The 12,220-nt window shown below is 32.7% G+C and overlaps 1 long non-coding RNA gene across 1 annotated transcript; it reads right to left on the bottom strand.

Moving 5' to 3' along the window:
- Positions 1–6,794: 6,794 nt before the first annotated feature.
- Positions 6,795–11,015, bottom strand: LOC114305212 (uncharacterized). Its single transcript, XR_014362971.1, has 5 exons — positions 10,671–11,015; positions 10,436–10,531; positions 7,633–7,689; positions 7,403–7,544; positions 6,795–7,188 (listed from the first exon to the last, which is right to left on the bottom strand). It is a non-coding gene; the product is annotated as an uncharacterized LOC114305212 (long non-coding RNA).
- Between the last annotated feature and the right edge of the window lie 1,205 nt (positions 11,016–12,220).

Consider the following 12,220-nt stretch of genomic DNA (forward strand, 5'->3'; position numbering starts at 1 on the left):
CAGAATTTGGCTTCCTCGCTCGAGCAAAGGATTCCACGCTCAAGCGACCACCTTTGTTTTCAGACTCTCGCTCGAGCGACAGAATGCTGGCTCGAGCGTAAATCGCAAGCTCTCAAGTTTTTGCGCGTATAGACGCACGCTCGAGCGACTAGACCTACGCTCGAGCGAGGAACTATGTCTCATGCTCGAGCGAGCATCGAGCGACGAATTTCAGCAACCAGTACTTTTTACATTTTTACAGATCGCTCGAGCGGGGGAATCTACGCTCGAGCGACCTCTCTCATTCGGTAAGCTCGCTCAAGCGAAGGAGTCTACGCTCGAGCGAGACCCCTATTTTCAGCAAGTTTTGAAAAAGATTTTTAAGTACCCTTTTTGCATCCTCATTTCATCCTAGGCATTCCTAGGCCATATTTAAGGCATCATAATGAGGATAATGTTCTAGAACCACACAAAATCAAGTTAGGGGCTAAGTTATTAATTCCGAGTGTATAATTCAGTGTGTGTTCATTCTGCAACTGTGTAAGTTTGGCACCCAAGGACGCTAAATAGCCTGCCTATAGCCCAGTAATCTGTGAGTAACAATGTTATAAAGATATGTTCAATCGTATTTATTTTCAGATTGATAAATTGTATTGCTTTCTTAAATGATACTTTTATCGATCGAATGATGATCTTATTTTGAACTGTATTCGTGGCATTCATAGCGTATTGTGATTGTTATTGTTATTGACATCGTTATTATTACAAAGATCTCTGTCAGTTCCAAATCTTGGAACTATTGTTATTGTATGATGGTCATCAATTGATTGTTCGGTCTTTTAAGACCTAGTGTATTGTTGCTATCAGATATACTACGTATGATTTAATGAATATGATGGATCGAATTGATCAAATTGAATGATTGATTGACAAACGATATTGATTGAAAATGTTCTAATGCTAATCGATTGTTTCAAGACTGTAAGGACATCATTCTTAACCTCTTTACTCATTTGTTATTCACTGGGCTTTAGCTCACAGTTTATATATATATATATATATATATGTAGGTGGCCAAGCACTGGACCAGAGCTAGAAGCGTCGAGTTAAGCTCATGTTTTGTCAAGCCAATCATTGTGCCTCACCTCAAGGTCCCGAACCTGCACGAGTTAAGGTTGTTTTGGGGTGTTTCAGATTCACCCTTTTTGTCTCTGTTATTGTATTGAATGTTTAAGACTTGGTTGTACAGTTATGGTGAAGGGATTAGTCCCTAACCTGTATGCTATGTATATATGTTTATGGTTATGAATGTGGTTATGTCCATAAAAGTCTTTTTCTATTCAAGTTTTCACAGCTCATTGGACATCTTTTTTTTTATTATTGATTGGCTTCCGCCAGCCCCTTTATATTGTATTATTGTCTTTACTGTTAAGCAGGCCTTTGGTAATCACGAATTACTGGCCGGTTACGATACTAAACCCTTAGGGGCGGGTTTGGGTCGTGACACCAATGTAACACAAAAAAAAAAAAAAAAAAAAAAAAAACTCATTTGTGTAACACTCCAATGTAAACCAAACCAAGCCTCAAGTCCCATCAAATAGGGTCTGTTACATGGTTCCTTCTACGCCATTCAACCCTATCCAATGCCATTTCATTAGACAAATTAAGGAGGTTCATATCTCTATTTACTATATTAGCTCACGTAAATATACGCCTTTTCCCCTAATACTTCTATCGAGTGTCACTGTATCTCATCTCTTCACTACTGTCTCTATTGGTCTCCGTTGTATATGACTAAACTATGTCAATCTATTCTCTCTCAACTTATCTTTTATCAATACTTCTCTTACCCATTCTCGAATATACTCATTCCTAACTCTATTTTTTCTAGTCTTGCCACACATCTACCTTAACATCCTCATCCCAGTAACACTTATCTTATCTATATGTTTCTTAGTTGTCCAATATTACAACTCATACAATATCGCTGGTCTAATAGTCATTCTATAAAACTTCATTTTTGGTCTAATGGGTACCCTTAAGCTTTGAGCAAATATATAATTTCAAATTGTGAAGTTTTGATTTGGAATGTTTGAAATGTGGGATTATTCAAACATTCTAAAGGAGTACAAAAACCCCCTTAGTAAACTTTGGACAAATGTGTAACTTTAAATCGTGAATATTTCAGTCATTTATGAGTATTAACTAGCATCCACAAGTGTAAACTATAGGGTTATATTGTTATTTCCACACAAATGGAATTGTTAGGTTCATTAAATTATTTGAAAGACTTATTGATAACTAAAATATGAAAATATGATTTATTGGTGCTTCTTCGCTATAAATTCAACTCTTTAAGTTATTCAACTCTTTAAGTTAGTATGAATGTCACAATTTTTAAATTCTTCTAAAACACGTCGAAGACATAAATAACTGTTTAAATCCAAAATGCTTCACAATAAATACTAAACCTTTTGTATCCTCTAGTATATATAAAATGAATTATGTTAGAGATTTCAAATATTCTATAAATATTTTACCAAACCTCTCACATGGGTGTAGGACCCACACACATGTGGATTTGTGTGAGTCTCGCCCATGCCTAGCATTTCTCATATAAAATTATAGGTGCATTTGAGATTGGATTAATGGTTTTAAAATGGCTTCTTATTTTTCTTTTGACACTAATCTGAACTTTCTAAAGTTAGACAAAATGTTACAATTGAGTAAAAAAATTAGCATAATTTGATATATGTTATGTTAATTCTTCCATCTTTATCAAATATATATATATATATAAATAGTTCTTCCATAAGCTATGAAAAATTAAATGGCACAAATGATCTTATAAAATTCTTACGTTTTGTTAACCATTCGTTTCAAAATAATAAAATTACAATGATTTTGTTGGCTTATTTTTTTTACGAAGGAAAATATCATAAATGCGAGCGTGCTAATAAGAATTGAAAAATCCTCACAGATTAAATTCAAGCCAATTATCAAGCGATTGTGTTGGCAGTTCTTTTGTCTCAATGAAGAGGACTTCAAAATTGCCAAGTGTGAAAGAAAATAAAAATTAAAAAAAGAGTGAGGAAAATGAAGAAAGATGATTGAATGAACAATCAAAGTAACAATTACGTACCTCTACTCTTATACTTTGAAAAGGAAGTGCATAAAATGCTTCGAAAATGAAATGCTGAAAATAAATGCTTTGAAAAGAAAGTGTGCAAGATAAAATGTAGGAAACATAAATGACAAGAAAAGTATAAATCAATTGTCTTTGATTTGAGTTCTCTCTCTTTACAATCTAGCCATGAATGGCTATTTATAGGCAAACATTTGTAGGAAAAAACTACCCACTCTTCCACCTCTTCCATTTCATATTACATGATCTTCCATAACTTCCTTCAACCTCCACTTCATGTTCTATGTTCTCCACTTTATTCTCCATCATCTTTTCACATTTCATAACTTCTCATAACCTCCAAACGAGTAGAAGGATGTCACATGTCCTGCAATTATATAAATAATAAATAATAATAAAATTACAAATTTATGGTGCCAACATTACCCCTCGCGGCCCTTAAAAAATGATGTTTACTTGAATTTTTGAAGGGCCGAACCAAGCACATGACTAATCTAAGCAATAAAGTACTTCGAATAATATCAACAAAGTGTTTCGAATGAGTATGAAATTATGACTAGATGTCTCAAATTATATATATATATATGTGTGTGTGTGTGTGTGTGTGTGTGTGTGTGTGTCTCTGTGTGTGCGCGCCTTGAAGGGATATTATATATGTACTTCGAATTGGCATCAATCCGTTAAAGGAAATTGAACAATTTTATTTTACTCGTACTTCAAACACTTAAAAAACTTGGAACCTTTTGAAGTAGGTTGATGTTGCTTGCATTTAGGCCTCGTTTGGGGACTTATCTTTTTAGCTAAAAAGTCAAAAAGTTACCTTTTTAGTCAAAAATCCAACAACTCATACAAAAAAGTTAAAGATTCTCTTTTCTCTCTACTTTTTGCACATCTTTTCGTAATTAGCCAAAAAGTCATCTCAAATATATAAGTTTATTTTATCTACTTTTTAAGCCAAATAGCCAAAAAGTTACTAAATTAGTTTGTTCCCAAACGAGGCCTTAGAATCATTCAGAATCTCATATTTTCAAGGCAAAGCCAATATTCAAACATGATTCACCTTAACAAGCTATTACACATGCTAGCTATTATGGACTAGTCACAAGCTTCGAAGGTGGTATAGAGGACCAAAATCATCCTTTGAAGGTCGAAAGTGCCGACAAATGACAAATTACATCCTTGGAATTACTCGGCAAAGCTTCGAAGGTTCACAACCACTATTATTGTTTCTTCGAAGCTGTTAATGCAAGATGGAGTGCTTCGAAGCTTACAAAATTATGGCAAAAGGACTTTCGAAGCAACTTTTGGCCAACATTGTGATTATTCAGATTTTGTATGTTCTGGATCACACATAATTAATGAAAATATTAATTTTGTGCTTCGAACCAATTATTAATTCTCCGAAGACACCAAAACCGTTGTTCTTCGAATAAAATTTTGTAGAATACTAGTTACATTTCCATGTAACAAATGGCTATAAAAATGGTTATCAGTAAGGCCACTAATTATCATGCCAAAAATAGGCATTATTCGACAATTAATTAATTGTCATTTTACATATATTTGAAGGGAGGTACACATTTCGAAAGTTTTCTCATCCCATGTTACATTTTGAAAGTGTTTATTAATAACAAAACCACCATTCGAAAGTCACATATGTTACTAAAACATCAAAGTCGTCCTTCGAAAATGCTCACGACATCTCTTCAAACCAAATCCAAAGAGTTGGATTACTATGAAATTAGCTTGGCATTTTAACTAGCCATTAATGCCTATAAAATGATATTTCAATCAATAACATGTTTCGAAGTGTCTTGGGACAGGTTTCGAAGGTAACCACAAAATCAAATGGTGATAGTTTAATGGATTAACTAATAACCATATTTTGGCCCAATATATTGCAATAACGAAATATTATTTGTTAGTCATTCCATCAAAGTCAACGTTTGATGTGATCTACAAATCCAAAATGGATTTCGAACAACAAAAGTCATAGTATAGTGTGACTATGAAAATTCATACTTTTTGACACTTTGAAAAATGTCAAAAATTTTGAATTCATGAAGAGTGGCTTGTTCATTATTTTTGACCATATTTTTTTTAAAAGAATGACTTTTGCTGAATTGATTTTCATAATTATTTGACAAAGTGAGTTTTTTTTTCCATGTTAGCCATTAATGGCTGATGAAAATCATTATTTTCATGACTTGACTCTTTAAAAATTGATTTTTTGACCCCTCAAGCCATGTACAGAACATCATTCTTAGCCAAATTTGCACTACAACAAATTTGGGATTTAAAGACGAAACAAATTTGTCCCAAAATGAATATATTTCGTCACCCAAACTAATTACGACGAACATTTTTCGTCACCCATTTTGTCTCCAAAGGGTCGTCGCTAAAGGGTCTTAGAGACAAAAAAAAAAAATTCGTCATTGAAAATGATAAATTTGTGACGAATTTTTTTTGTCTCCAATACACTTTGTTGGGAGCATACTTGTAAGTAATTAGTGACAAAATATTTTGTCATTAAAGGAGAAATTAGAGACAAAAGTATTTCGTCATAAATATAAGAAATAGAGACGAAATAATTTTGTCACGTTTAATATAAATAAAGACGAAAATTTTTTGTCAAAGAAGCTACCAATAGAGACAAAAACAAATTCATCATTAAAAACGATAAATTTGTGACGAATTTTTTTGTCTCCAATACACTCTGTTGGGAACATACTTGTAAGTAATTAGCAACAAAATATTTTGTCATTAAAGGAAAAATTAGAGACAAAAGTATTTTGTCATAAATATAAGAAATAGAGACGAAATAATTTTGTCACGTTTAATATAAACGAAGACAAAAAAAATTTGTCAAAGAAGCTACCAATAGAGACAAAAACAAATTCATCATTAAAAATGATAAATTTGTGACGAATTTTTTTGTCTCCAATACACTCTGTTAGGAACATACTTGGAAGTAATTAGCGACAAAATACTTTGTCATTAAAGGAGAAATTAGAGACAAAAGTATTTTGTCATAAATGTAAGAAATGGAGACAAAATAATTTTGTCACGTTTAATATAAACGAAGACGAAAATTTTTTGTCAAAGAAGCTACCAATAGAGACAAAAACAAATTCATCATTAAAAATAATGAAATAATGTCAAAAAAAATTCGTCACACATTGAGGGTAATAGTGACAAAATGTGACAATATTTTTTGTCATGACAAATTCATTTAGCTACGAAATAAAGAATTCATGACAAAATTAATCATCCACCTAAGCTAAATAAGAGACAAAAAAAACCTTCTTTAGGGATGAAAAATTTTGTCAATAATTCCATAATATTTTTTTCCACATTATATACCTATTTTATCAAAATCTAAATTTTAATTCAACAAATATGACCCTGTTCATGTTGAAACCTGTTGAATATAACAATTCCATCACAACTTAACCTAACTTGTTATCAACACATTTACGAATTAACAAAATGAAGATATCCATTCATCATTACAAATAATTTCATCCTAATATAATAAAATAGTGAAATATCCACAAAATATCCAAAAGTTATAACTTGTTCAATTCCACCAAAAATCCAACAATAATTAGTCCATCAAGTCTAACCATTCACAAGACAGATAAGCAGCATAGAAAAAATAGGTAAGGGATAGAACATCAATTTCGACATCTATATTTTCAACCATTGTCTCACCCCCAAGCCTTAAATTTAATGTTTGTTTTTCAATGCCCTTAACTATAAGCAATTGTCCAAAATAGTAGCCTAAAGTAAATTAGTCAATTGCAATAATAATGTGAAGATCACATAAATCTTCATAAAATATGCACCATGAAATTTTCTGAAGATTAGTCCCATATTAGTAGAATGTAATATGTATCCATCAAGAAATTAATATCAACGTGATCTCAGAGTAGGATTTTATCGAAGCATCAAAGTGCATCCACCATTAAAAAAAGAAAGCCGAAGAATGTTTGTGAGTGCATGTCGTACTTGCAATCCATTATTCTGACAACTGGTGGATCTGCATCTGGCGATAATATTACCTGCATTAGTAACAACAGAAATATAATCAAACAAACTCAAGCACAATGCCACATGAGAAGCTCAAAAGGCAAACACTTTCCACAACTGCACAAAATAAATATAAAAAAAAATACAGAATAGTTAAACGTTTGACAAAACCATTGATTGGGGAAAATGAGCTCCAAGACAACGGCTACTGATAGCGAAATTACTAGAGTCAAAGAAGAGTATCACCTTGGGTGGAGCACTAAGAAAATCAAAAAACGGTGAAGGAGATCCTCAGCCTGACCGGATGGAAGTAAAAAATGCTCAGCATCTTAACAGAGATGAAGTTAAGGAAGAACTAACGACCGCAGATGTCAGAAAAGGGGAAAACCTAACAAAAGAGGAACACCTAAAATTGAGAGGTAAGATAATGGTTAAAAATAAGGCAAAGACCAAAAACCAAACTTCCAAAGCAATACCTGTACAAGACCATGAAGGGTCAATTTTGCCTCGTTATCAACATAAATTTCCATTGGCTGAAAGGAAGAAATGTCACAGTAAAGCATATTAGGAGCCTTCCTGAAGGTAATGGAATCCAGCATGAAATGAATGATGTATGAACATCCCTTCAATTGAGATTCCGGTCCATTTGATGTCTCCTTGCAGATATTCTAACTCACAAGAAGCAAGTCCACTGTTGCTCAACATATATACTATTATGTAACCAAAAGGAGCCACAGGTAAGACATCCAGCATCAACCCCATTAAAAACCCACACTCAAGGCCTAAAGTAAACAAGAAAATAACTAGGGATGTGAACAAAATAAAAAATAAGGTACCGAAGAACGAAGAAACTATCCCCACACATTAGACCTAAAGACCGATCTTTCTTCTGCCACTACCCATCCCCTATCACATTACATACTTAGGTAGAATATTGAATAATGGGCATAAACAAAATGCTTTTGTAGATGTACTTACAATATGTATATATTTATTGCTTTACATTTGTCACTTTGTTCAAATTATGCTAAAGACTAAACTATTTTTCTATTTTTGATATGGATCAATTGATAGTTTTATGAAGAACTTAAGTTTAGGTCAAGTAGTTGAGATCCTTGGGTTTCATTTTTTTTTTTTTTCAAACATTCAGGTGATTATACTCCTTGATTTCTAAGAAATAAATTGGGGGAGATTCTGAGTTTGAATTTATGGTGAAGCATCGAATGTTTATAAGTAGTAATTTAACTTACTACTAACTAATTAACTAACCCACTAATTTTGACACCCGGAAAAAAAAAATGTAATTTGATATTTTTAATTTTTTATTTTTAATATTAGTTTGGTGGTGTGTGTGATTTTGCAGCGGTTCCATTGCCATCTTCATCGTCATCTCCTGGAATGGTAGCTGTAGGGCAGGTGGGAAGCTATGGTGGGTATGGATCTGTGACTATGGAGAAAAGTTTTAGGGTAAGTTACACTATACTATACTACTCTCTAATCTAATACTAGTTACTGACTCACTCACTGAATACAGGTTGCCGTCGTTATGTAGTTGGGCAGCCAGTGAGCACAAAATCATGGTCTACTTATTGTCTTCCTCTCTCAACCTTTACAATTTCCTGGTTTGGCAAAAAGCCAACATGAAATTTGTACATCTAGTGTAGTTTATATGCATCATTAAAATAAAACTTTGTCTCTCCAAACAATTATAAAAGGAGAGACAACCTAAACATTTTCTTCACTTCAATCCTTCAAAATAGCTATTAAAAAAAGCCCTTTAGTTTTGTTGTTTGTTGTTGCAGTAACACTAGAGGGTAAGGTTTAATCAACTTCATAAAGGGTAACTCTTTTCTCTTTGAGCCAAACAACAAGGGTTACAGTCTATGCAAAGAAAATTTGAAAATAGAAGAACATTGATAATTAGAACATTGATAATCATTAAGGTATATTTGTTTTCTCACGTGGCTTCACTTTTATGCTTGGATGCAACCACCCTATGTACAAGGACTAGAAACAGAATGCTTATGTTTGGGATTAGCTTTTTGGGTAGCTTTTTAAAATTCTGGTTTTTTTGTGAGGTGGAAAAAGATTAATGTGCTTTGGAATGGATTTTTATTTCAGTTGTATGGGAAAACATGGAAGGCTGATGTGATATTTTGGCTTTTTGCCTAAATTTTTCATTTTACCCTTGTTTTAGATCTATGGAAAAAATGCAAAGGTACATTTGTTTTTTTGATGCACCCCAAACGTTTTGGCTTTTGGGATTTTTTAGCCATTTTCATCCCCCAAACCACCCCAAAACACTTTAGCGTAAATAATGATAATGAAGAACAAAATACTCAAAGAATGATCATTCGCAATGAAAATTAAAAGAGAAAACAATTATTATTTGGTGGCAATTTCAATGCTGACTAATTGAAAATACATAAACTACCTATGTTTAGAACACATGCCTTGAGTTTTGACATTTTTTGTAAATATGACACAAAAATCATATGGTGATTGGTGAAGCCCAAAGCCTAGCGCATAAAAAGTCCTCATATGTAAAATTCTATAATTCATCCTGTTTTTCTACATTCTTTTAGTAACCAAATGAAGTATAACAGAAATGACCCAACCAAAGAATTACACACAGCAAGGCAAAACCATTTCATGCAAAATATATCGAGCTATCAGCAATCATAAGATAATAAAGCAACTGACTTGACAGTCAGCAATATGTCTCTCGCCATTTGGCCTTGTCCAATGACTTTTCTGACCGACAAATCACCATCATACACATTTTCCCTCTGGGATAATGAGTGATGTGGTTTGTATTGTGGTTGAGAGTTAGTTGCTGGTAGTTCTAATGTTGTATGAGCTGCCCTATGTCTATGAATAGGTAGGTGGGCTTCTAGTGAATAGTTTTTTATCATTACGGTTTTTAGTTTCAGAGCTCTAACTCTTATATTCCCTAGATTTAGGATTCCTCTCTCTCTAATACATCTTGGGGCCTGGGCACATTCAACTGTCCTAAAAATGTGAATTTTACCACTTCACAAGTTAGATAATTAAATGGGTTCCTAAATTCGATGATTTAAAATTTGTTCCACAACCAATTCAAATTAACTCATTCGTAAATTCCGAGATTTTGAATTAATCCATTCAAAATGAAATAGTTCAATTCGTGCAACCAAATAAAATAAAATAAAAAAACAACAATTAACTGTAATAGCTTGATTAAAAATGCAATCATAACAACAACCACCCAACAAAAAAATAAATAAAACCAATACTGACAATCTGAACATCCTGCTCATCAAGTGAAATTGGGGAAGAATCCGGAAGCCTGACTTCTCTGGACTGGACTTGAGCACGGTCTGACTATTTCGGAGGCTGCCAAAAAGAAAACAAATTGAGTATTTCAACTTCACAAAGATCATTCACAATAATCAAATAACAAAATTCAGGTGGGATTAAACATCATAATTTCACCAAAGCTTAGTGATACTTAGAGAGAGAGAGAGAGGTGTACAGGGTAAGAGATGAGGGATTGGAGAGAGGGGAGAGAGTGGCGAATAGCGTGCATGAGCTCGATCCTTTGAGAGGGAGAAGGAGAGGTTGGGCCGAGGAGGGAAGACTCGATGGTGGAAAGGAGTAGTTTAGGGGACACCATTGTTGAATTGAATGATGAAACCCTAGAACCAGAATCAGAGAATGCTCTCTCTCTCTCTCTCTCTCTTTCAGTAGAGACTGAAAAGGCGGGAAAAGCCCTAATTCGGGAGGAGAGGAGGGCTTTAGGGAGAGAGAGGGGAAAGGGTTTTAGGCTGTGGTCGTGATGGACAAGGATGGGTCGCTGTGTGCGTTGACGAGTCGAAGCTGGTTAAAAAAACTTGGGGAAATTTTTATACAGTGTATAATTTGAAAAATAATTATCAATGATAAATTTTATTATGATCATTTTTTTTTATAAATTTTATTTTATAGTGTTTTATTTCACCTAACCTTTTTTTTTAATAGTTCATTTAGTTTATAGTGTTTTATTTCACCTAATCTTTTTTTTTTTTTAATATTTCATTAAGTCAAGTTTAATATAATATGGTTAAATCACCTTTCTAATTTCTTGGATATTAGCATATCACCCGTGCTATGCACGGATTGTGTTTACAATTATCTATATATGTGAATTGTGATTTTTAAATATTTTTTTATTCTAAATGTCTTCTTTTTTTTCTTTTTTATATTATATTAAAGTTTAATATTTTGATAATAATCATATATGTTGGACTTTTCAAGGAATTAAATGCCTTTTTTATTTTATTTTATATTATATTATATTAAAGTTTAATATTTTGATAAAAATCATATGTGTTGGACTTTTCAAGAATTTTTTTTTATGCTTGTTCTTAATGTATTAAAGTATTATTATGAGGGATATTCATCATATGTGTTGGGACTTTTCAAGGAATTCATATGTGTTGGATTTAGCATATCACCCGTGCTATGCACGGATTGTATTTACAATTATCTATATATGTGAATTGTGATTTTTAAATTTTTTTTTTGTAAATGTCTTATTTTTTTCCTTTTTTATATTATATTAAAGTTTAATATTTTGATAATCATCATATGTGTTGGACTTTTTAAGAAATTTTTTTATACTTGTTCTTAATGCATTAAAGTGTTATTATGAAGGAAAATAATCGTACCTGTTAGGACTTTTCAAATAATTCATATGTGTTAGATTTCAAAGAATTCTTTTTAGGAATTTTTATTGATAAATCCCATTTAGAAGTGTTTTAACTCAAAAAGTCCATGAAAGAATTTTTTAACCCATTTAGTCTCATGTATGTATAGTTTTATTCCATAAAATCCTTTTTATTGATTTACACTATTTTCTTGGACACTTATGCCCTTATATTTAATTTTGATACCCTTACAAATATTTTTTGAACGATTAGCAATTTTATGATGTGAACATTCATATTTTAAAATTCACATTGGTAGGAATGTAAAATTGGCACGTGGGTGGCCCGAAACCCACGCCGCGAGCCGGGCGAGCCCGGGCGGGCCTAGTCCGGCCCG

The sequence above is a fragment of the Camellia sinensis genome, chromosome 3 (genome assembly GCF_055761805.1).
Source record: "Camellia sinensis isolate YWXY chromosome 3, ASM5576180v1, whole genome shotgun sequence".
Taxonomy (NCBI): domain Eukaryota; kingdom Viridiplantae; phylum Streptophyta; class Magnoliopsida; order Ericales; family Theaceae; genus Camellia; species Camellia sinensis.